The 27062-nt window shown below is 42.4% G+C and overlaps 1 protein-coding gene across 4 annotated transcripts in view; it reads left to right on the forward strand.

Annotated features, from left to right (window-relative positions):
- Positions 1–15541: 15541 nt before the first annotated feature.
- The window catches only part of snphb (syntaphilin b), a 63599-nt gene continuing 52078 nt past the window's right edge, over positions 15542–27062 (forward strand). For all 4 annotated transcript variants that reach the window (XM_034218498.1, XM_034218499.1, XM_034218500.1 and 1 more), the window contains exon 1: positions 15542–15745. The gene's annotated coding sequence lies outside the window, so the exon portion shown is untranslated. The remainder of the gene's footprint in view (positions 15746–27062) is intronic.

Consider the following 27062-nt stretch of genomic DNA (forward strand, 5'->3'; position numbering starts at 1 on the left):
ATTTAACCAGCCCCGCTCCCCAAGATCCAAAAGTTCCACTTAATTCCCCAAATGTAAACCCATGAGTTTCATGCAATTCTTTTATTCCCCTGGCAGTATCATGAGCCATGTCCATAACTTCAGGTGTGGCATCAGATATGAAAGAACAGCATTCACTTCCTATCACCTTGCATGTTCCTCCTTGGGCAGCTAAGAGGAGGTCAAGCGCCATACGATTCTGTAGTGCTACTGTCCTAACTTCCTGCAATTCTTTGTGTTCAGCTAACATCGCTGTGTTGGATACATTTAGATGGTGTTCTACCACTTTAGACAATGCGACAATTTCCTGCTGAGTGACATAAATACCGTACCAAGGCAATAATAGGCTAGCTATCTGTTGTCCTTGTGTAATAGACCTGCTGTTCCTGTGTAGAGAGGGAAGTATTGCTGCAATCTCAGTAGCCTCTACTTTACGGATTAAAGGGATTAGGTAGGCTAGATAACAGGTACCATAAAAAACGTCATATGGCACACAGCCATAGGCCCGGTCCCCACAAACTAAGTAAACTCTCTGTGGGAGGGGAATTCTGGCCAAATTTACTCTCACTATGGTATTACAGTCGCTGTGTCCCACATCAGGAGAGGTGTGAGATCCTACTGCATTCTGGAAACAGATGGACACATTCTTCCATTCATGCACAACAATTGGGGGAACATATACTGAGCAGTCACGTGTAGGGGGCTTGCCTAAGGGTATTGGCTGCGTACAGTCATGTATTTTAACCTCAACGGAGTCCACTGTTCTAGAGCCAAACCAGGGCACAACTGTTACCAAAGCTTCAACTAACAAAGCGGGTGTGTGTGGTTGCATTGTACATGTTGGACTTGTAAAGTTAGCCGAACAATTAGTCTGAGCTAGACCTAACTGGAATCTATATTCAAAAGCTAGGTTAACGTATTTCTTCATATATATTAGTTTTAAAAACATCAAACGTTTGAAACCGTCAGGCAGGTAATCTTTATTTACTGTATCAACAATGAGAGAGACTAAGCCCTTGTACTGTAAAGGTTTTTCAGAGTCTATGGGGTAGGAAGGAGTATAACAATCCTCAGCCTCATCGCTAATTCTAGATGCTATGTCATTCCAGTTTACTAAACCGTAATCAGCTTTTGTGAAAGGAATTGGGCTAAACATAGGAGAATGCATTGATTCTGGCATATTTTGGCACAACCAGCAGTTGCTAACATTACGTTCATGTGCATAGTCTAACATTAAACTTACTGCAGAATTAGTTTTAGTTTGTTTAAAAGGAGTAATTAAGGCCTTTTTTGAAGAATCTACCTCGCCTCCTGATTGTTTAAGTGGAGTAGATGGAACATTTGTTTTGCTATTTGGTCCAGTAAATGTGCATGCAGTATCACCTAGATTGGGAACGCGGTAATCTGGCTTCCGCACTGTACATTTTACCTCATTCCTTATCAGTGTCTCGAACTGTTCTACCGTGCTACACCACAGTTCTGGGGGCATTTCTTTGATGGTGTTAAGAGCCATCCTTACCCCCTCTGGTGCGAACCTGAACCAAGCGTACTGGCTTTTTGGATATATCTCCCATGTTGGGTAAACTGAGGACACAGGAAACACAATAATACAGTTAGATGAGTCACATATTGAACTTGGGCAGTTAAAGGCAATAGTCTCTGACTTATGATCAGGGAGGGAGACAATCCTCCTTATTCTCCCTCCTTTTCTCTCTCTTTGTGTCTCTTGCACCATACTGAATGTCTGTGTGGTGTTTGGATACAACCTGTCCTTGTCGCTAGGCACTTCTTTGCCCGTTGGTGTTGTTTTGCCCTCAGGGTCTGGACCCTGAGTGGTCAAGTCGTCTGCGCTCTTAGATAAGAGCACCTTATTTTCTCCCTCAGACGGGCGAGGGTCCCTCACCACCTGTCGTTGGGATTGTCACAGCTTCATCTAGCAGGGCGTTCTTGGCCAGGTACAGTAAACCCAGAATGACGATGATGATGACTGCCTTCACACGCCAGCATCCGGTAGAGGAGAGAGACGACATCTTGAAGCGTGAATCCACTCCGCTCTACCTTGTACTCTCAGGGCTGTTCTGGTCACTATTAATACCTGGAAAGGACCTTTATACCTGGGAGACGAAGAATCTTTTTCAAGCGATTTGATTAGTACATTATCACCAATCTGAAAAGGGTGGGTGGGCTCCTCACCAGGCTGGGGGAGCCTGTCAGCCACCTGCCTGTGAAACTTTCTCAACATGTCAGTTAGATATTTGACATAGTTAGTCATGTAATCCTCTGTCCACAAAAGAGTGAGTCTGTGGGGCATTACTGGGGGACTAGATCCTGTGAACATTTGCCTTCCCATCAATACTTCGTGTGGGCTGAGCCCTGTCGTTGCATTTGGTGAGTTTCTGATTGAGCACAGAACTAGCGGCAGCGCGTCTACCCATTTTAGTCCTGTGGTCAACATTGTTTTAGTGAGTTTTTCCTTTATAGTCAAGTTCATTCTCTCAACCTGGCCTGAGCTCTGTGGATGATAGGGAACATGCAATTGCCATTTGAACCCTAACACTGTAGCTAGACTCTGGGTTATCTTAGAAATGAATGCTGGACCTCTGTCACTGTTAATCCCTGCTGGAACACCAAATCTAGGGACAACATCTTTGAGAAGACACTTTACAACTGTTCTGGCGTCTTCTTTTCTGGTAGGGTAGGTCTCTACCCATTTGGAGAACTGGCACACTATTACCAAAATATATTTGAATCCTTGGCATGGTGGCATGTGCGAAAAGTCAATTTGCATATTTACAAAGGGCCCCGAGGGGGGCGGTAAATGTTCATGCTGAACTGGACCTTTTCTTCTTCTTGTCTGCTGGCATATCATGCATCTATCTACAAGGGTCTGTGTAGCTAGTGTAATGCCTGGAGCAAACCATTGTGACTTTATAATCCCATTCATCCCTCCTTTTCCTACATGTGATTTGCCATGTGCAACATGTGCCAAAACATGGAGGAATGAACAGGGACAGACCATCCGGCCGTCTGGGTGGAGCCACAAGCTGGACTCAGCGTCAAGTGTACAACCTCGTCTTAGCCATAAATCTTTCTCCCTAACATCAGCGCGGGCTTGCATGTCCGCGACATCATTAAAGGAAGGCAAACAAATGGTTTCTGCGGGTTGTGTCGAGGGGCATTGGAACACCATAGAAGAGGAGGAAACTGCTGCAGGTTTAGCGGCGGTGTCGGCTAACGCATTTCCACGCGAAATAGGATCATTAGAATTTGTGTGAGCAGCACATTTAACTACTGCTAGCTGTGCAGGGAGCAGGATAGCGTCTAATAGCTCAGCTACTAACGCATGATGTTGAATAGGCTTACCAGCCGATGTTAAGAAACCGCGCATTTTCCACAAGACACCAAAATCATGGCACACACCAAATGCATACCTGGAGTCTGTGAAAATGGTTGCAACTCTACCTTGAGCCAAAATACACACCCTGAGCAGAGCATACAACTCTGCAGCCTGAGCTGACGTGCCATTTGGCAAGGCCCGGCTTTCTAAAACTTCCCAGTCATTCACAACAGCATAGCCTGCTAAGTGTACTGTGTCAGACGGCCTGCTCGCAGACCCGTCTGTGTATAGAATCATATCTGAATTAGGGATAGGAGTTTGCAACATATCAGCTCTGGGGGAGGAAGACATGTCAATCGTTGTGACGCAGTCATGTGTTATTTCAAAATCTGGAATTGGCACCAGTGTAGCTGGGTTTGGGGGGGGGGAACGTTTAAGAGTGATGTGTGGACTTGAAAGAATCACCGCTTCATAACCAGATCGCCTTGCTGCCGTCATATGCTGAGTAGCAGAGGTGTTCAGAATATGCAAAACTGCATGTGGGACATGTACTACACAGTCACTGGCCAGTACAATGGGAGATGATTGTTTTACAACTATCGCAACTGCGGCCACAGCCCGCAGGCATGAAGGCATACCAAGGACCACAGGGGAGAGTCGAGATGAGTAGTATGCAACAGGCCGGAAATTAGAGCCATGCTTCTGCACCAAGATGCCCGTTGCAAAGCCCCCCTTCTCATGGACGTGCAGGTGAAAGGGCTGATGGTAATCAGGTAGACCCAGGGCGGGAGCCGATGTGAGGGCTCGCTTTAAGTCCTGAAAGGCAGTGTGCATGTCCTCAGACCATTGAACAATGTTAGGGGCAGCCTGCAGAGTGGCAGCACGCAGGACAGAATCCATCGCAGCATACTCAAAAATCCAGTGTCTGCAATAATTTGCCATGCCCAAGAAGGAAAGCATGTCCTTCTTTGTGCGAGGTGGTGGTACTTTGTTCAACAGACAAATCCTTGCTGGCGAGAGGAGACGGTGTCCATCCCTCAGAATGTGACCCAAATACGTGACCTCAGTCTGGCAGTATTGCAACTTGGCCAGGGATGCTCTGTGTCCGCATTCAGAAAGTCTTTTCATGAGCAGAATGGAGTCGATGCGACAGGCGTCTTTATTGTGAGAAGCTAACAACAGGTCATCTGCGTACTGAAGCAAGGTACTACCTCCTGTCAGGACCAAAGTGTCCAGATCTCTCCTCACAGCTGCTGCATACACTGTCGGAGATTCAACAAACCCCTGTGGGAGGCGCGTGTATGTGATTTGTTTACCTTTAAAAGTAAATGCAAACAGATACTGGCTGTCTGGATGCAGAGGAACAGAGAAAAATGCTGAACATAAATCAATCACTGTGTAGTACTTAGAGTCCGGGGGCAGAGAAGCTAAAATCGAATTGGTGTCCGGCACAATTGGAGCTGTCGGAATGACAATAGCATTAATAGCTTGCAAATCCTGGACAAAGCGCCACTCATCAGGGCGATTGTGTTTAGGTATGGGTAGAATTGGAGTATTACAGGGACTAGTTGTGTAAATTAACACGCCCTGATCAAGCAAAGATTGGATTACTCCTTCAATCCCCAAAATGGCTCTATGGGGCAAATTGTACTGTCTGATAGCTGGCAATCTGGCGTTGGCTTTAAGTGTTACTCGATGTGGAGGCGCTGAGGCAACAAAACCCACATGATTCTTGTGTTTTGCCCATAATGTAGCCGGGACTTCTGAAAAATCTGAGGGGGGGCCATACTCTGTGGGGGGGTTTGGTTGTAAATGAAGGAAGGTGCTTTGGGGAAGAGCAATTGGCTCCGCGAGACGCAGCAGGAAATGCTCCCCTCCAAAGTTAATTACGTTAGGTGCGTGTGTGTGTGTGTGTGTGTGTGTGTGTGTGTGTGTGTGTGTGTGTGTGTGTGTGTGTGTGTGTGTGTGTGTGTGTGTGTGTGTGTGTGTGTGTGTGTGTGTGTGTGTGTGTGTGTGTGTGTGTGTGTATGTGTGTGTGTGTGTGTGTGTGTGTGTGTGTGTGTGTGTGTGTGTGTGTGTGTGTGTGTGTGTGTGTGTGTGTGTGTGTGTGTGTGTGTGTGTGTGTGTGTGTGTGTGAGAGAGGGGAAAGTGAGGCTTCCAGCTGGGCCTGGCAGCGGGCTGCCATGGCCCCCACCTCCTTTGGGTTACTGCCTGGCGTAACAGCCACCGTTATGTAGGGGAGGGTTTCTTCAACATGGAGAACCTGCTGGGGTGTTGTGAGTCTGATGGGTAAAGCACATCCTTGTCGGGAAATGAACAAATATTGTTCACTTGTCAACCGATCTGATTTGTTGCAAAAACCTCTTACTGATTGCGCGTAGTCATCTGACGGATTAAAGGCTGCTGTGCAATGACAATTCAACACAGGTCGCATAAGAGACATTAAAGACGCACAAACCGGAGAAAGGCTAGCAATCTTCTGAATCCCTGTTGTGGAGAAAACAGAAATCATGTTGAAATCTGGAAATGACCAACAATAAAGGTTGTCTCGCGATGATTGAATGAATTGGACTGCCTGATAGACCTTACTGTCAGGAATTGTCAAAAACAATCCGTCTGAAGTGCAATGTATTGTTGCCTGTAATTTACATAGTAAGTCCCTGCCCATTAAATTAATAGGACTTCCATCTGAAATAATGAAAGAGTGTTGCACGTTTGATCCATTAATTGAAACATTAGTGTTCTCTGAAATGGGTTCGGACATAGAAATTCCAGCAACATCGATAGTTGTGACAAACTTATTGGTTGCTTCACACACTTTCTCCTTAGTACGCACGGCAGACAAGGTGGCTCCGCTGTCAATCAAAATATCTACAGCCGTACCACTAAAATCAACGGGCATAATCGGATCTTCACGCGGGTTATTGGAAAGGCGAATTGTTGCTGCTTGAATGGGGAAATGCTGTGAATCTGATCCTATATCTTCCTGGCACCCCTATCTTCTATTAAATCCACTTTGTTGAGCGTTCTGCCCCTGCTGAGTTTGTCTGTCATACCGTGGAGGCTGCGTTAATGCCAGATGTCCGGACTGCTGGGGAAGGTTAGGGGGAAGTGCGGGCTGGGAAAAGGGGGGCTGTGTGAGGGGGGGCTGTGTGTGCTGCTGGACCCCCCACCGCTTACCACACTGTCCTGCCCAGTGATCCGTTGCTCCGCAAACATGACATGGCATCAACTTTTTGGGATTTTTGTTCTGCTGCTGTCTGCTCTTATTATGATAATCCTGTGATCTCCCCTGATTTTGATACTGCTGTGTGTGGTGTTGTCCCTGAGTTTGATAAGCCTGGGTGTTTTGAGGAAATTGTTGAAGCAGTTGTGAAATTCTGGGAGTAAGAAATATTTCACTCCTATGCAACGCACGCATTGTGGCGATAGTCATTTTCCAAGATTTAATTTGCCAATCCGGAGTTGACATCATGTAGGCTTGAGCTGTCTCTGGGATTAAATTATGTAACAAGGTCTGTATGGCAAACAAATCATTACCCTCTCTTTTAATTCCCGCATTATTGTCCCATACTGTCATGAAACGCTGGATAAATTCTGGGACATTTTCTGCTGGGTCTTGTACACAAGCCGTCACTTGGGAGAAAACTGTGTGAGTTTTAGCGCATGCTCTGATAGCCAATGCAGCGACGCTTTGTATCCACATGTCTCGCGTCTGTGTCGTGGGCCTGTCCCCTGCGGCCGTACACTCAGGAAATGTAAACTCGTCTCTGCACGTGGGCCAATCTGCTTTGTATGTTAAGATTATCAGCTGTTTAACATCATGAACCAAACAGTTATAAACTGAACAAACATTAGTCAACCATGACAGATACTCATCTGGACTTTTAGTGGGACTGGGAGCGTGGTTAGTGACATCAATGACCTCAGCGGGTGTCCAGGGTTTGCAAACTGGAACATCTCCTATCAGAATTTCCGGGGCGGTCACACTTTCTTCAGAATTATTATCCTGAGATGTTTGCATTGTCGTGTACATTCTACGCTGGACATGTTTTGGAAAACTGCTTCCGTACGGCAAACCTGGGTAATCTTGTAAAAGGAGTGGCGGAGTGCGAGGAGTGGGGGTCAATAGCGGACTGCCATGTGAAACATTCCCCTCCTCCGCTGCTGCCCTCTGCTCGGCGTGTGCCGATTCTAATTTTCTATATTGTTCTGTCTGATATCTCAACCCATTTTTATTCATGACAGCTGCAGCTGTCATTAACAGATCATCATCGGAGTTTCTCGCAACGGGATTTGAGAGTTCTGTCGCGGGAATTATTTTCGTACAGAGAGATACAGCCTGCTTTCCGTCCAACAGCCCTGCGTCTGTCAAAATACAAATGAGCTGAGATGGGGTTGGAGTTTTACCTTGTCGTTTAAGCCAATCAAACATGACTGACTTTACAATGTCTGGAGCATTTTCACCGTGTCTTTCCCTGATTCTAGACATGTTTTCTGATCTTACATCAAAAGCAGCCTCTAGGCTAAGCAAATGACAACTTTTTGCACATTGAGAAACTTTATCAATCAGCGCCTTGAGCTCAATGGAGCCTCGCTCGCTGCCAACAGATTTTGCATTCTTCCGCTCCTCATAACCTCTTTTTTCTGCCATAGTCCTCCAGGCTTCCACACATTCTGTCATGTATTTCTGATCCCATGAACAATTTGAATTATCTTCCACCAGTTTAAATGCTTGCCACAACACGGCCATATCAAAACTACCTGTCAGAGGCCAATCAAATCGAATCAATCCTTTCTGATGAATCTGTTGTGAGTGTTCGCAAAGTAACGATGTAAACGGTATAACTTTAGACCAATCCAAAGTTCTTCCGACAATTCCAGACGGCATGTTTGGAGAAAACAAATGCGTGTAGTGGTTTTCTGCAATCGGGTTTTTTTTAAGTGTCTTTGTGTGTGTGAAATGGTTTTCCTCTTACCAACTGAATCGTTTGTGGAGGCAGTATTACCCATGTTTAACGGTTAGTACAATAAAACAAACACTGCAATTAGACAAACAAACATGTACTCGCAACAAAATCAGCGCCCTGGCCAAAAATCATCCAGTTTAATTTAGTCCGAAATTACGGAAACGTCAACGGGAGCACTGAAATATCTGTTTAATATGGGCTCTTCTCAGCCATATTTACTTGTAATCTGTTGATGAGCAATAAACTACCTTATTCTCAATCAAAACCACTATGCAAATGTAGTGGTAAAACTGCTCAACCGACCGAGAGCAGAGATATTAATTAATTTAATTAATTCAGTACTTATTTTTTTTATTTTTAAACAACATCCAATTCAATAATCCGTTAGTTTATTAAACACAGTGTGAATGTAATATTCTGCCACCACCCTTCCCATTTAATAGCTAAATTTAGTTCTTGAGCTTATGGTGTGATTAACAGAAAATACAAGTCTGTGTTCTTAAACATTCCTCGTGTGCCGTTCACCACAGGGGGGAGGGGAATTCGCCCTCCCTCGTGCAGGTTTGAGCAGACACCCGAAAACGGATTGGTCTGATTTAAACCCGTTGAAATCTCCAGAATTCGGCAATTTGTTTCAATTACAAATCCTCACATTGCTTTTTGAAACAGAGGTTCCACCCTGCTGATGCTTTCCTTAAGGTCTCTCCGAATATTTGCAGTGTGTGATTGTCCAGTAATTTAATTCTAGAAACCACACACAGCGGAAATCGTTAAAAGTCGATGTTCCGAGGTTATTTATTAGCCCCAAATATTCTTATTGTTTTATACATGAGCTGTGCTTGCTTTTGTTGGCACTTGCCCCAGCAGCAATCACAGGAAAAACCGGCCAGGATAGAATCCCCTAGACACCGATTCCTCAGGTTATGATTAAGCCTTCAAATGTACATAGTGGAGAGACCAAAACAAATTGCACTCGCGCAGTTTCACAAGTAATTTTGATACCGTCAATCACAGAGTCTGGTAAGGCAGTTGTTCAAATAGATTTGAAAAAAAGCACTTACCAGTCTTCTGAAGAAATCTCGGTATCCTGTTCGTAGACGCCAAATTGTGAAGGTAAACTTCTGTTGTTGCAATGTTGAGGTAGAATGAAGGAGTCTGGAACGTCGATTAGCCAAAGCACTGAGAGTTTATTGATCACAGTACATTAATTACATACGGCCGGGAGATCATCTTAGTTTCACACTGTCCTGTGCTCCACCAAGATAATCTCTGCCCCAAAGCCACAAAACATCGCTGCTACACGAGGAGAGGCCGGCCCACAGAAAGCCCGCGTATACCTAATTAGCTATTAAATGCGAGACAATAATCTCCTTGTCTCAAAGAGATGCAGCTAGGTCTCAACCCTCCCCCACGGATATAGGAGAAGCGTTTGACCTGTGACCTCAACTTACAGAGGAGTCCTTGAGTGACTACAAGCAGATGTTTGCAGTATCACAGATTCTAAGAAACAATAAGAAGCTCTATAAACAGATCAGATTAAAATATTCTCTTACATCTACCAATTGGATCAAATATAAAAGTCAGCCGAATTAGTGTTGATACTGCAAGGAGACGTATTGTGTGAAAAGAAATGTAAGATGTTGTTTAATGGCTGATATATTTATGATCCACGTCACGTTTTCAGTTCCTCATATTTGTCTAGAAGTCTTCTCATCAGGGCTCTATAAATACAGAACTACGGCAGATGTGTAATATGTAATGCAGCCGAACCGTGTATTACAATGCCGTTATGTGATGACTTTCAAAGAGAAAAGCAAGCACACTCGGAATAAAGTATTATTTATTTATTTTCAATGTTTTCGGTCTGTTTCCGGTATTTGTTAATGACGATATGCTGTGAGATGTGAGACTGGAATTGCACAGGGGAAAATAACGTAGGCTATCTTTAGATGCGGATTTTGTTAAACTAATATGTTTGCGCTGTGGACCAACACTATACATTGACGGGGAAGGGGGTAGCAATAAAGATAACACCATTAAACAGTTACACAACATAACAGAAATAATATCGATAGCAGCGTCCCTAGCAACCACCTTGGTAACAATGAAAACGTTCTATGGACGCAATTTCCTGAAGTAATCTTCGTAATAACTAGCAAACTAAAGATCATGTACATCCACTGCACACATAATATGAAATAACAACTCATATTTCTCGCATCAAATGACATCAAAACGCATTTTAATGGCCAAACTAACTTTAAAATAGGCATTTTCCACCGAGAACAAAACGAAGTTCGGCCATGTTTTTTTTTTCTGCAGGGAGAAATTTGAAGATCACGTGACATAGCCATTGGAATGAATGGTGAAAAAAAACGGGGTTTGTCAAACAGAGCACATGGTGTAGTCCAAACGATAGCTGGGGATTCTGGGTAGTGTAGTGTCTTCTGCCATCCTTTACTCTGAACAAATATTTGTTTCTCCGTATCGAAGGGGAAAAATACAAAAGCATTGCACACAATTTAAACCAATCAATGTTGTGTAATTAACAAGGATAATCTGGTGTTTTTTAGTCGATGAGTAGTGCAGATATCACTGTAAAATCAATCGACAGTAAGGGGAATACTTACTTCCGGGTGTACAATTCTCCGTTATCCAATGAGAATGGACGCTCACATTGCTTTTAAGGGCAGCCGACACAAACGAATGCCGTGCTTCCATGTGCGTCAAATCCCGCCGCAGATGGGAATACATTGCAATCAGTTGAAAGCTATTTGCGTCCCTTTATGAAGCTGAAGGAGCCTAGGAGCGTCACAACTGCACGCCACGGACACTGACCAAACGTCGCTCCTGGACGATTATGGAGTGAGAGTGTGTTGGTAGAAACATGTTTTTTTCTGCTGTAAAGTTGGGCATTTTAACATGGGGGTCTATGGAAATTGCTCCTTTCTGCAGTCATCGTCTATCGGCCAATATATGAACTGCAGTGTGTGGCACTTCCGTATTGGCGTCCCGGCTCTTCCCCAGAGTTTGCCGCTTGGTTAAAACCCAATACTCACATTTATTAGTGATTCCTCCGCTTGCTGCTGCTTTTAAATCCACTCTGCTGGGGAGACCGGAAGCCATTTCATTTGAAAAAAACGCTCTCTTCACTGCGCGCATTGCACCCTGGGATATGGTAGGCCGCGGAGTGTACATCAGATGTATCCTTCAAATAGAAAAGTAAATTGAGAAAAGTAGGCCGCATTAGTCGGCTGCATTCGGAGGAGTCTCGTCTTTTTTTAAAATTGGGATAGCCTTCTTTTTCGGCGGAAGTGACGTATGCGGTCTACGAATGCACCCTTCGAAGGATGCAACCCCTGAATTGAGACACGGCCACAGACTGGTGGCACAGACAAATCAACTTCCGGTGATACCGGCGACCGAGGAGCGAGGAAATGAAAAATAAGAGAATTCAAGCAGCCTGGGTCACATTACATGGAGGTTCTTTAAAAATTACACTATTTTCTATTTAAAATATGATTGTTAAATAAATAATGTACACACCAGTTATTAGTGCGAATGCTGTTTACAGCATTCCACTATAGTTCTTCAAATCTGTATTCTTCCCCTTAAACGTATTAGTGCGAATGCTGTTTAAAGCATTCCACTATAGTTCTTCAAATCTTTATTCTTCCCCTTATTTCAGCCAATACTTTGGCTCTCCATAACTTCAGCTTATTTTAAGCTACAGAAACCATTCAAATATTAAACTATTCAGCCTGTTCAGGAATCGATGGGAAACCTTCAACTCTTTCAAAATATTTTATACTTTTTGAAATATTCAGCTTTTTAAACTCTTTTTTTAACATTGAAGTCAATGGGAGATGCCTTCAAATCCTGTTTTCCTACACTTTGCGCCAAATGCTTCTCCTTCCACATAATTTCAGCCAGACACTTCATTCCAATTTTCAAATGATCACAATACCTTCAGCTATAAAACTTGCATAAAAGATTTTTGATATCTTTTCAACTTTTTGAGATATTGAATTTAGTTTGGAGCTTGGTAGAGAGGCCTTTTTCAGATCTTAACATTAGAGTGGATGGAGCAGCTCGTTAACTCCAGAGTGCTTTGATCTCAAAACAGAGTGCAGGACAGCTCGAAATTCTCCCCCAAAAATATTTTAAACTTGCCATAATTCCCAAACCCTACACTCCTCAGACATATTTTTTCATGGAAAACGTAGGAAAACCTCTCCTAGGTTGAAAACAAATATATATATATTAAACAAAATGCCTCTTGAGGGCATGAAGTGACAAAAACGTTCAACATTCCTCCATTGAAGCCCATTGTAATTTCAGGCAGATATTTCCTCACGGTAGCAGCCGCACACCTTTAGTTAAACTGCCAAAAAGGCCACATTATTAACCCGAAACTACACACAAATTACACTTCAGATACTCAACTTCCTTGACATGCTTCACGTTTTGAAATCTCACAGATATCTGTTACGGTTCTTCCACAAAACGTTCACATGTAAGAGGTTTATCTCATTCAGAACAATGGACACCTTCGATCTCTACAGAGCTCGTTAGCTCAACTATAAACACCTGTGTCATGGAACACGATGATGTCATCACTCCAACTGACATGCAGCAGACTTCAACAGTCCAGCCGTGAAGACATCTTCGGGACAGTTTTGAGATTTCTTCAAATGCCGTTGCCATGGCAACACAATGCTCGCCTTGAAACACGGTTTTCTCATAGCTTCAGTGAAAATACTCCAAACAGCCCAGAACTTCACAGGTTTGATAATGATGCAGCCATCAAAGCATCTAAGCGTAGTATGGGGTGTCATCAAATGTCGTTGCCATGGCGACAGACCACTCGCCATGAAACACGATGAGGCTGTAAGTCCAATCGACACTGTCCAATCGTCCCCCAATCTTCACTTGTATATCACCGGTCCATGCCTCAAGAGCTCTACGCCAAATCTGAGATCTCACCATATGCCGTTTCCATGGAAACGCATCCCTCGCCATAAAACATAATGTCGCTATAAGTCCAATGGACACGGTCCAATCGTCCCCCAATCTTCACTTGTATATCACCGGTCCATGCCTCAACAGCTCTACGCCAAATCTGAGATCTCACCATATGCCGTTTCCATGGAAACGCATCCCTCACCATAAAATATGATGTCACTATAACTCCTATGCAAATGTTCAAAGAGTGCTCAAACTTCACATGTGCGCTAACAGTCCAGCCGTGAAGACATCTACGTGACAGTTTTGAGATTTCTTCAAATGCCGTTGCCATGGCAACACAATGCTCACCATGAAACACGGTTTTCTCATAACTTCAGTGAAAATACTCGAAATGGCCCAAAACTTCACAGGTTTGGTAACAATGCAGCCATCAACACATCTAAGAGTATTATGGGATATCAAATGGCGTTGCCATGGCGACAGATCATTCACCATCAAGTTAGTTCAAAAGTTTCCCAAGCCTTTTTACTTTCTTTTCTCATCTTAATACAAATTCATTCACTACTACTTACATCTGATATTTAACTCCTTCAGCCTATTTTCAGCTGCAGAACCCATTCAACTATTACATTATTCAGCTATTTCAGGACATCAAGGCTATACATGTTGTTGTTTATACCTTTTTTAAAACTTTTTCTTTTAAATATTAAGCTTTTTCTGCATTTGTTTAGTTAAAAGCAGCTACCATTCAGCTAATAACATATTCAACTTTTTCTGCATTTTCAGCTAAATTCAGCCATAAATGTTCACAGTTTACAGCATTCGCACGCATTTTCTGCAGGAAATGCATTTTCTAGTTAAAATAAGTGTGCTGTATGAGACCAATTGTGGCTAAAAAATAACATTAGCCTCATCCCAATACCCCTCCTCGACTCCTCTCTTCCCCTCCTCCGGGACTTGACCCGGAAATCGATCAAGACACGCCATGTCGAAGGACGTCCCAATAGCTGAAATGCACACGGAGGAGTCGAGGAGGGGTGAGGGAGGAGGGGTCCGGGAAGACGAAAGGGAGGATACACGCGAGCAGACTACGCGGAAGTGTTTTCACTACTCTCGTATAAAAGCCCCGCCCCCACCTTCACAGCTGGTCGATTTCAACGGAGGAAAACCCACAACTGGAAGATGAGTGGAAAAGCGTCACATAAATGTATAAGTGCTCACAGCTCCGTGGGAATTATTAGCCTATGCGCAATTCATTTATAAAAAGCTTTCACATTACTATAATTATATTTGTATTTAAATGTAGGCTACATTTTACACCAAAACGGAACACAAAAGCAGGACCAACCATCATACATTGAATTCCTTGACTAACAAGAGAAAGATTCATTCATTTAAATACATATTTAACCAGAAATGGGCCGGTTCTAAAGGGTTACTCAGTTAAGCCCGATGAGAGGGGATACAGCTGTGCACATGTCATCATTAACAGACGTCGTTTAAGTGTGACGTTTGAGTGAACGAGGACATCCCAATTAATACCTGAGGACTCCTCTGTCCTCGCGTCACCTCCTCGTGTCTCTCGCTCGCATCTTACGGAGGCGGAGCTAAAATGCAAGGAAGGGAAGCGAGTGAGGGAAAAGAGGAGTCGAGAACGGGTATTGGGATGAGGCTACTGTGATGTCATGACTATTAAGCCTGGAGATACGTCCATAAACAATGAATGGAATATCGAAAGTTAGTTTTCTTCAAAATATCTTGATTGTAATGTGCTTATCTCTGAAACAAAATGTTCCCATGAACTCATAACATAATGTTATCAGAAAATGTTGCAATGCAGATAAAAGGCAAAACAATAAAGTGTAAGCTAACATGCTGAATACAGAGACAAGCACACGTTAGTAAAGAAATACACATCCATGTTTTTAAATAAGTAGCAGCAGAGCTCAGTGAACACATACAGCTGTTGAAATTGTATGTAATGTTTGTATTGCGGTGATTGATGCACTATTACTGAGTGACGTAGCAGCCAGAATAACAAGTCAAATGGAAAGATAGACATTCCACTGGCTGTTCTCACTGTCATCTAAAATATACTATATTTTTCAATGGACACTTTATCATTGATGACATCACATGTTCACCATATTAATACAATGTATACATTTTTTTTTTAAAAAGGCGTAGTGCCCCTTTAAAAAATCTGACGTAACGTGACACAGATGTCTATCCATATGAAACGCTCTTGTGCCCATCCTCACCCTCACACGGCAGCCATACAGCGCACCTCCTGCATCCCCCTGGCCCGGCCCCTCCCTCTCCTCCCCTTCTCCCTGGGTGTGTGAGCCAGCATCATCGCTCCACCAGCGGAGGAACAACCGCAGGGAGACCATGAGAAGCGAGGCAATGGAAGCGCAGAAGGACTAACGTCACCACGGGGAAAGGGGCACAGGTAAGGCCTGGTCTTGTCATTGAAACCTTCAGTGTCGCTGGACGCGGAGAGTATGGTGCGTCAACGATTTGGAATATCCTTGACGCACTAGAATATACACAAATGGAGTAGGTGTGCAGGAACGTGTGCAGTTTGTTGTTTGTTTGGAGCGTATACGGCAAGGTTGCAGCTGTTTTCTGCTGTGTGTGTTTATTTTTGGTGCAGCTGAGTGACGCTGCGCAGTGCGCTCCGGCAGATGTTTGCGTCACATCCATGTTGTGCATCGATGTCAACGTCATACCGGGGTACACATTTAATCATATGGTGAACAGTAACGCCCCTGACTCCTTCCTGTGGCTCTGTATGGAGAGACCGATCACTGTGTCCTCAACCCAAAGAGAGTGACATCCATGTTTGCTGCCAGGGAGTCGTGACAGGTTTCCATGGTGCTGCAGTTTGACCTTGAAGCAGTTCTGTTTTTCAGGAACCCCAAGTGCCACCTGACAGAGGCTTTCAAATGTTGCAGACTGAATACTGCAATAACATCAAGCTTTATCCAATTCCCAGGAGGCTGTGGGGTTAGCTCAGTGCTGATTGGATTTACTTTCATATTGAGTAGTAAAGCCTGTTGTACACTATATCCATTTATTTCTGGGTAGACACATGCCCTATTTTGACATTTAATACTGACTAATAGCCTTATCTTTTTCTCCTGTGCCCTAAAATGCTCAAATATTGTCAGAGGTAATGCATATGGATACAGAAAAGTGCACGGAAATTGATTGACTATGAGGCAACACTGACATGTAAAATGATTCCTCTTTTTAAGTATTTTTACAGTTGTTGTGAGTCCCTATCTAATAATGTTGTGTAACTTTGAACTAGTTTTAGCCTCTTTTGCCCCGGGTAATGTGCCCCTTGAACCATGCATATGAACCTTTACTTATTAATGAGCCCACATATAGTCCGTGCAGTGTGTAAAATGTGAGAGTGAGCAGAGCGGACACTCTATGTCTTTACTGTGGGGACAAAGCTCCTTTGGTACATAACACGTTTGTCCTTTGCAGCATGGCCATCTTGTCAGCAGCAGGCGCCTCCACCCTCAGCCAATGGCAGCTCTCCTCCTGCTCACATTCCACACAAGTGGTCGAGTGACCGTCGCCATGGTGACTTGGCATTCGTTTTCACAGCATGGTGTTTGCTCAATGCGCCCATGGTGGGGAAATCTTAAATTGTGCCATGTGATTAAAACCACACTGAATTATTGATCCTGAAGAGGGTGAGGGTCTCACAGGAAGATATGCAACACTTAATTTCAGGTCTTTATTTGTGCTAAATTTCAAAAGACTCCTGCTTGTTGTTTCCCTCCTGAGTGCAGTCCATCCATAAGCCTCCTTTATGAGCTATTGGTTGCATTCTAATCACACTATTTGGCTGCTTTTCCTGCAGGGATAAACAAAACAAAAATGTTCCATCTTATGCAAGTTCTCCCCAATGCCTGCTGGTGTTTCCTGCAGGTGCTCCAGTATCCTCCTGAGACATGCAGTTTAATTTTCACCACAGTCTTTGTAGGTGGGAGTGTGAATGGCTGTCTGGTTCTATGTGCCAGCTCTGTGATTGACTGGCGACTTGTCGAGGTGCCCCCCCCCCTCTCGCCCATTGTCATCTGGTCGGCTCCATATCCCTGCAACCCTCAAGGATAAGCATCCTAGCCATTAAATTAGTCAAACAGTTTCACCTTCAATCTCAGTCGCTAATAGCTGCGTAGCTGTGAGGGAGAGGAACGTGTGGCTGGGTGCATCAGATCTATAAAAATAGCAGTAAGCCTAATTGGATAGTTGACTTATCCTCCATGGAGGCAAGTGGTTCTCATATTTATTACCAACTTTTCCCTTTAAAGAAAAGTAGAACCTGCTTCCCTTGGTTGTATATGTCCTTGAGGTGTGAGCAGGGCATTTAAAGAGTGACGCCCCCTTTTTTAAATTGAAGAGGTTGAGGCTGTGGTCAAACAGTGAAAAAAGATCAGGGAAAAGTGATCTTTGTTTGTTGTTCCTCACATGAACCCTGACTTTAGGGATAAGTTAAACATGTTATACAACCAGTTGGTCCTTGGGGTTTTCAAATGCTTTCCTAGTTTAAAGTGCAGAAGTATTTTATCCTGATTTACAGATTTGGTTCCTTGAGGCCATTGAAAACAAGCCTCAAGGTGAACAAAGTAAATGTGCATATTGTTACCTTCTTGTTGACATGGGAAGTATGAAGTTGCCATGCAGCAGATTTGGGGATCATTCAGATCCGTATGTCTGGCCACCTGATGAATGTCAATCCAACACTCTCAGATTTTTTGCTGAACTAACTGGTTTGTTACCTGCTGTGTTGATCAGATTTCCATGCAATTATTAGAAGTCCATACAAATACAAATACATTTAAGTGAAAGGGCAGTGGAGTTTTGTGAAGGATTGTGCATTAGTTCATAATGTAACGTACAGGTACAGAGAATATATGCATGTGGGGAGAGAGAAAAGTTAACCCTTTGATACACAAGCTATGAAAACCCTTCTAAGGGACAACATGGGTAAAAAAGGACCCGTATTGACATACAATGTTATTTCATGCATGGCTGACTGTTTCTTAGCTATATTTTTGGAAATTAATTAATTTAATCATTTAATATTCCAAGTATTCATTTAATATCTTGTTTTTGATCAAAAAATGACCCATGTACGCAAGTGTGATAAACAATTTAAAAATCATACTATAATAATAATTATGCTATAAATAATTATTTTAGGACTGATTTGGACCAAACAGTACATGTGGCTGGGTGGTGTGTGCATTTAGTATTTTTAGCCCACATCTTTCCATTGCCCCTGTAATGTGCTTTTGGAGGTGGGGCGTGCTCACCATGCGTCTCTTTATATAAACAAAAACATTGGGCCCCATATACACATTACACCTACAGGACATCCCTTTCCAAATTAGTATGCATTAATATGAAGTTGGTCCCCCTTTGCAGCAATAACAGCTTCCACTCTTCTGGGAAGGCTTTCTACAAGATTTTGGAGTGTGTTTGTGGGAACTTTTGCCCATTCATCCAGAAGAGCATTTGTGAGGTCAGACACTGATGTTGGACGAGAGGGTCGGGCTCGCAATCTCCATTCTAGTTCATCCCAAAAGTGTTCAATGGGGCTGAGGTCAGGGCTCTGTGCGGGCCAGTCAAGTTCTTCCTTACCAAACTCACCCAACCAGGACCTTGCTTTGTGGGGCACAGTCATGCTGGAACAGAAAAGGGCCTTCTCCAAACTGTTTCCACAAAGTTGGAAGCATAGAATTGTCCAAAATGACTTGGTAAGATGAAGCATTAAGATTCCCCTTCACTGGAACTAAGGGGCCTAGGCCAACTCCAGAAAAACAACCATAGCATTATCCCTCCTCTGACCAACTTTACAGTTGGCACAACGCAGTCAGGCAGGTAACGTTCTCCTGGCATTCACCAAACCCAGACGTTTCCACTGCTACAGAGTCCAGTGGTGCTTTACACCACTCCATCCAACGCTTGGCATTGTGCTTGGTGATGTAAGGCTTGATGCAGCTGCTCGGCCATGAAAACCCATGAAGCTCCCACAGTTTGTGCCGATATTAATATATATATATATATATATATATATATATATATATAACGTGTTATACGTGTTATAAGGGCTATTTTGCACAATAGGTGTGCCTTGAGATTTTTACTTGTCCTTTGGTGTGCCTTGGGCACAAAAAGTTTGGGAACCACTGCTCTACTGTATATGTGTCTTTTTTATGCTGAGGAATATACTGGAAGCCTGCTGCTGCTTTAAGGTTTGGAGAGCTGAGAGGAACTGCAGAGCAGGGGGAGGATTCTATGTGGTTCATCTCTTTGAGTAAATCATTTCACATTCAAGAAGTCATGCAACCAGTTAGTGGGAAATTATTGATGTTGTTGCAGCCTAAAGCTTTCCTTACATTTAAACTCTAAACTCTCCAATCGCAATACTCAATAATTGTATTTTCATTCAATGTAATACAATTACAGATTTTTCACTCCACAACTTTACTGTTTTGGTTCAGTTTACCTTTTTTTATCATCCACATTAACAGTAAATGTTAAAGATTAACTGGTGAACATAAGTGGAACCTTTAAGCCAAAGAGACAGATCTTTTTCTCAGGAGTTTGCAAAGACCAAAGAAAAGCTGAAAGACATGGAATTATTGTCTTGTGTTAGTCCTATTGACAAAAACACAATTCTAAAAGCTAATCATGCCCCATTTCTGCTGAATCTGTATATGGTCCAACACTTTCTTAAGGATAAAATATTTTCTTAGCATTCAAAAGAAGTTTAAATGATCTACTGATTGAAAAGTCTATCATTGCATCTCCATCCTGAATGTAGACAGAATGAAAGAGATGTGTGTATTGTAGGGCTGTGCAATTAATCGTATTTTAATCGCGATTACGATTATGGCTTGCGACGATTATGAAAACAGCATAATTGACAAAATACGATTATTTCGCTGGGTGCGCTTTCGCCCCTTCCTAAAAACCCACTCGGCCACGTGGGAGTGACATGTGTTGTGAGTGTTCAGCGCGAGCGAAGATGTCAGAACAAGAGCAGCAACTCGTTAAAAAGAAGGGTAAAACTATTTCCACTATTTGCAAGTACTTTGCCATTACACTCCACATCGCTAAAGATATGTGCCCAGTTAGCACTGTTAGCAACCAGGGCTTTAAGGAACTTGTCAACACGTTCGACAAGCGTTACGCGATGCCGTCTCGGTATTATTTCAGCAGCTCTGCGCTGCCTGCACTATATATGACAAATGCCGTGGGGAAGTTGAGAGAGATGTGGCTTCAGCTGACTACTTTGTTACCACAACAGACCTATGGTCTATCCTAGAGGTGCCCAACCAGCCGATCGCGAGATGTGTCTAAAAATAGAACAACAATATTCTGTTTTATCGTTAATGTCCTGTAACATAATCTTCCTGTGCCAGAATAATGCACTTGAACGCATCAAAGCTTTGTGATTGGCCGGCGTCACCCCATGTGTCGGGGCGTGGCTGAGGGTCTTCAGTACAGGTGGCAATATCGTCACCTGCCTGCGCTCATCTCAGAAACCAGACCATGTACACAGGCTGGTGTTTCTAGCGAACAATCTTTAAGAGATGACATGAGCAGCCCTACCAGCATTTGCCATGGTGGCCTAAACATTTTTATTTGGTCTTAAATTGTAGTTCAACATTTATTTTCTGTTACTTCTGGACCATGACGGTTGGCAAGCCTTCAACGTTTAACTGAGTGGAATATGTTGAATATGTTTTACCAACATGTTGGCTATATGTTAAGGAGTTTTCAGTAGGTTGTGACAGTGCACTGCAACATATTTGATTTAATTTATTTTGATCTAATTTTTATTTATCATATTAATAATATATGTTTAGTATGGTTTTGGAAGTGCGCTCCAACATATTTGTTGAACTTGTTTATTGGTAAAATATTATTTGTTTTAAAGTTCAATAAATGGTCAATGAATAAATGTCAAAATAATCGTGATATCAATTATTGACCCAAATAATCGTGATTATGATTTTTGCCATAATCGCACAGCCCTAGTGTATTGTTCAGTCTCCTCCCACAAGGCACTAACGTGATCGATTGATTTCCTGTTTCCTCAATGCTCTCTGCTTGTGTTGCCTCTGAGAACCATAGTTCACACGGGCTATTAGCATGATCACTCAGGCTGCAGAGCTCCGGCACCGTTTAATCGCTGCTGCTTGGCTCACTAATAACAAAGCCATAGTGTAAGATAATTGAGCGTTTGACCTGATTAAGCGCAGAAAGTGTAACTTCTGAGGGATTAGCTAATGTGCTTTACAGCCAAATGAGGGCTAAATCATGTTCTAATCCAGTTTGTTTATAAGTAAGACATCTGCAAAAGAAACCCTTTAATGGCCAAATAAAACAACAAAATGAAGACCAAAGCCCTGATTGAAGTTCAACTTTTATTAAAATATGTTTCATCACATCCCCCTTTTACGTATTCACCCTTTGTGTTGAGTGGTGGTGATTGATGGTCCGGTGAAGCTGTGCTGTGGTTTTATTGCTGTGCTCTGCTGGATCTTAGCAAAGCTGCTCTGCAGCAACAGGGTGACTCTGCAGGATTGGCTAGATCTGTGAAAACCAAAAGTCACTGTTTACTGAATGTTTAACTCATCCTGCATTTAGAGAGGGAAGATTGGATGAATGAGTGAGTATAATTTTGTATCTTCAGATATTTCTTCCTCATACTTTTATTTTCTGTCGCACAGAGGCTTGAAGGAGAGAAGTTGCTTATATTTCTGCTCTCCAGTCTGCTCTTTATGTTTTCCATTAGAAGTGTAGCTACTGTGACTTCCACAATTGCGGTGAAGGTGTTACATTTTTCATTAGTTTTACCAAAATCACTTGATTTAATTGTATTTAAAATAACATTTCCAAAGAAATAAATCCTTTGAGTTTGCCTGTTCAGTTTCTGTTGGAATGTGAAGGGTTAAATGCCGTCTCTGCGAGTTATGTGAATACGGGAGAGCTTGTTGGTCCCTCTGTACATTCACAGAGGGCCAGCTATAGTAACTCAATGAGAGAGTAATGTCAAATGACATTGCACTCCATAGAAAGAGTCATAGTGGTAGAAAGCAGGTTTGTATATGTGCTTCATACATTAACCCTCAATTATGTTTACTCTCAAGCCAGTGATTTTGGTTGCTTGACAATTTCTCAAACACAACCTGCATTGCACATGTCGTACGTTCACAGTGAAATTTTGTGTAAGAGTTACAAAAAAGCGAAAATTATAGCAGTGGGCTTTACCTGGGAGCTTTTTCTGTCCAGGCGTTGAAGAACTGAATGGCAATGCTGTTGTGTCTCATTAATTGCCCCTTGTAGCTGATGGTGGACAGACACTTGTGCTAGAGGCAACTTCGATTTACCCCTGCAGCAGCAAAATGCAGCTAACGGTGAGCTGCCATGCTACGGAAAGCTGCAAAGGCCACTCCGAGCTCAGCGCGAGTTGTTGCTGTTTCTATTCTGCAGCAACGTGCAGCCAAACTATAAGTTGGTTATGGTTTAACTGTAAGCAGCAAATTGTGGCCAGGGACTACTTTGTGCTGCTGAACAATGTAAGCACGTTAGTTAGCATTACAGCCTTGTAATTTGTATTAGCCTTAATATGAAGTAACATTAAGTAACCCAAAATGTTAAACACTAAGAGTATTAGTCATATTTCGTGAACCCTTTGAAGAGTACTGTCACCGGTGTGATCATTCTATAATACACAATTTAAGCCCGGGGGAGAAATGCTAACGCTAGCATCGGCAATCGCTGATCTTTTCTACTTCATGCTATCTGCACAAATGGTTGACATTAAACATTAAAAAGACCAGGCAGTTCAGAGAGAATCAAAGGAAGGCAGGCAGGCAGCTTTGCATGACATTCTTCTGGACGTGTTTCATTGTGGTGATAGTGAGGGTAGTCAATCGTTTTGTTGACAAGTGACGGCCATCTTGGTGACGTGTGTTGTTCTGCGAGACCAGAGATGCAGTTCATTGAGCGTTTCACACAAACAAATGTGTTACTTCACAGTTTTACGACACATTATTTATTTTTTTGACTTGCAAAATTATCTTTTCAATTGACAAACATCATATGTGTAATTCGTGGCACAATTCAAACGGGATCGAAAGATAATCTTTCTCTCTCCATTGACTTCAATACATAATTGTTTCGAAATAAGGTCCCATGGAGGTCCACCGGAAGGAGAGGGACTTCGCCATTCTATTGAGCGAAATGAGGCATGGCTGAAATGCATGATCTGTTTGGTATTTTGATTAAAAAAACTTCACGGACATGTTTTATATAGGTATGGCCCTGCAATATATGTTTCAAATATAGCATGATAGGTCCACTTTAAACAATTGTGGTTGGTTGGGAACCCTCATCCCGTGTGACATATCCGGCTTGAGTACCACTGATTGGCCACTGTGAATGCCACTCGTCATCTCTCCTAACAGCGCTCTTATTATTGTGAGACTCCCGGGGGCAGACCATAGGGGCAGACCCAACATCTTGCTAGAAACAGCGTCTCAAGGCTTCTTAACATTTAACAACCTATTAATGATGCATACCCAGTTAACGGGAAAAACTCAGCAGACGATATTAACCATTTTACCAACACGGAACAGAAGTCCAACACCAAGAGTCTAAATCAACACTTAGCAAAACGGGCTAATGGGGCTAACAGGGCTAACGGCTACTTTAGCACATAACTGGCAAAAGCTATCTTTTCTACGTAATTGTATCTGCACAAACAACATATCACATGAAAGCTGATTCCATTGGTGTAAGTCTCATCACTGTACGACCAAAACTCACTGAACTAGCAGCCAGGAAAGAGCAAGAAAACATCTTCACTTTACGTAGCCATGATGATAGTTATGTCTTACCTTTGCTGTTTTGTGATCAAAAGTTGTGTTTAAGGGCATAAAAAAGTTAATCCAATGTCTCTGTATAACTTTAAAATGATTACTCAGTGGCGAGCCGTGACTTTTATACCTAGGCCCTCTGACCCCCACCCATTCCCTCGAAAAAAAGAAGAGATATTACGTCACAACGTACACTTCAGCGGAATATCTAAACAGCGGTCCGGGGTGCAAAACGCATCAATGACAGCGACCCTCTACCACACAAAACAACACCATTTATATAAACACCTATCATGACAGGGCCACCCACAGCCAAGTAACAATTACAAATGAATGAAGTCGGCACGGCGGCCCACATTGAAAATGACTTAGGGCTACCTTTGATGATAAATCAATTAAACACAAAGTCCATCCTCCTGTCCTTTTGGATGAAGCACGTGCGGGTCATTCAGCTGATCCTTTGCCACTCCAGTTTATCATTAGAACTCAATCTTGAAAATGACTCGGTTAATAAGTTCGCAACGATGTCATCACTATCACTGACATGAGCCATCATGAACGAACTTATGCTAATTATAAATCTATCGACCATAAATCTATCGATCATAAATCTATCGTTTAGATTTATGATTCGAAAATAATAAAAGTAGGGCAGACATGTGGATATTATCCGGCTGAACAAAACGTGCATTTATCTAACAGGTTCGTTTTCCACAGATCTTATTTCAAACTATTTTCCAAAACCCTCTGGAGAAATCCCACTGCTTTCTGTCGAGGGAACCCGAGCGCAGCTTACTTCCGGGTTTTAGGACGCGTCACTGCACCACTTGCATAGACCTCACAGCGGGCGGAACTTGTCATAAAGTCCGCGAAAATAGAGCCCGCCCATTTAGAGGGAAGATATGATTGGTCAATTGTACTGTCATTTGACATTACTCTCTCGTTGAGTTACTATAGCGGGCCCTCTGTGAATGTAGAGAGGGACCAACAAGCTCTCCCGTCTTCACATAACTCGCAGAGACGGCATTTAACCCTTCACATTCCAACAGAAACTCAACAGGCAGATTCAAAGGATTTATTTCCTTGGAAATATTATTTTAAATACAATTAAATCAAGTTATTTTGGTAAAACTAATGAAAAATGTAACAAAAACATATAAAAAAAATATTTTAAAATGTTGTTTTTTTTATGTTTTCAAATATTATTTCTTAGAATATTTTAGGCCCTCCCAGAGGGCCTAGAGGGCCCTGATGGCTCGCCACTGTGATTACTGATAATCCATCATTACAATTATAAATAATAAATGCAATAAACGGATTATAATGGTTAGCCGACAGGAGCTTCCAGTTTAGGAGGTGCGCACGCAGCGTCTCGTTTTAACTGAATAATGGTCATGTTTACATGGATTTAAGAACTGCCCCTAATTACCGCCCCCTTCCAGAGACACACTGTCAAACACACTCATAGCTGCTTGGTATGACATTGAAAAAGTTACATTAAATAATAAATAAAAAGAAATTACGATAAACTGACTGTTTAATCTTCACATCTTGTAATCATGTCTATAATTTTGAGCACCAAATTATTGAAAAGTATCGATAAGAGTATCGAAAAATACTGGTATCAATAAGCAGTATCGGTATCGATAAAATCCTAATGATACCCATCCCTAGTTATCAGTATACCCTGGCTTATGCTCTACATTTTTCGTCTTTGCTTTTGGCAAGGTTTTTCTACTAGCTTTCTAATTTTCATGAAACTCGATGGAAGGGTGTAAATTGGACCAAAGAAGAACCAGTGAAGTTTTTGAGCAGAAATTAATCCCAGGTCAGAAACACAAATTATGTTTAACTTTGTCAAACATTGCCATAAAGGGAATTTTTGCTGCATTCATGTGATGTCAAAATAATCCGAAATATTTGTTCCTAGCTCGTACATTGTTAGTTAAAGCGCCATCAAGTAAGAACCAAAACTCTGTTGTCATCAACTTGAAGTTTAAACGCTACTACAACACACATTCTCTGCAGTGTTCATGTTGTTTCGACATTAGGACTTAACGCTCATGAACACACCACCAAAGCCGAAACTTCACCTTCCCAATTCGTGAAATGGAGGGACACTAAAATGCACCATCGGCTTTAGCAGAGTCCTGCTCTTTCTGAGAGCCATTCTAGTTTCATTTCTAAATCAACATTAGCAATATAGTGGTACCTTATGTTATTTGACTGATTTTTTCTTTTTGAAATGCATATGCTGATTATTATTTCTTACCCAAGGAGAGGAAGATATTGAGAGGACGATAATACCAACCTGATCTCACCAGAATGCGTGACTCCACCACGACTCCTTAACACCGCATTGCGTGGTGGAGTCACGCATTCTGCTACATTTACGTGTCGGCACCACGCAAAAAACCCCAATGTAAAGTGAATGAGGCTCTTTTGTCGTGGTGCACACACGCATTTCTACAACGTCCCACAGTGAGCTTTTATTCTATAAAACGTTTTTTAAATCTACTTTATAGCTTGTAGTAACTCACGGGAGGCTTCTTTTATTTTATTTGTATTCATAATCATTTTTATTTTTCGTCAGAATGTAAAAATTACATTAGTTACGAATTTTTGTTCTAAAAAAACAGTGCATTGTGTGTAATACAACTGTGATTTTTATTAAATTAGTTAGTTTTTAAGGAAGGCCAGAGCTTCAGCTGTGTCAAATAGATTGTTCCCTTTAGTTAACGTTATTTAAAAGATAATGATCATGTCCCCTTTATTGTATTACGAGCGTCCATTCCCATTGGATAACAGAGAATTGTACACCCGGAAGTAAGTATTCTCCTTACTGTCGATTGA

This window comes from Gymnodraco acuticeps, unplaced genomic scaffold (genome assembly GCF_902827175.1).
Source record: "Gymnodraco acuticeps unplaced genomic scaffold, fGymAcu1.1, whole genome shotgun sequence".
Classification (NCBI taxonomy): domain Eukaryota; kingdom Metazoa; phylum Chordata; class Actinopteri; order Perciformes; family Bathydraconidae; genus Gymnodraco; species Gymnodraco acuticeps.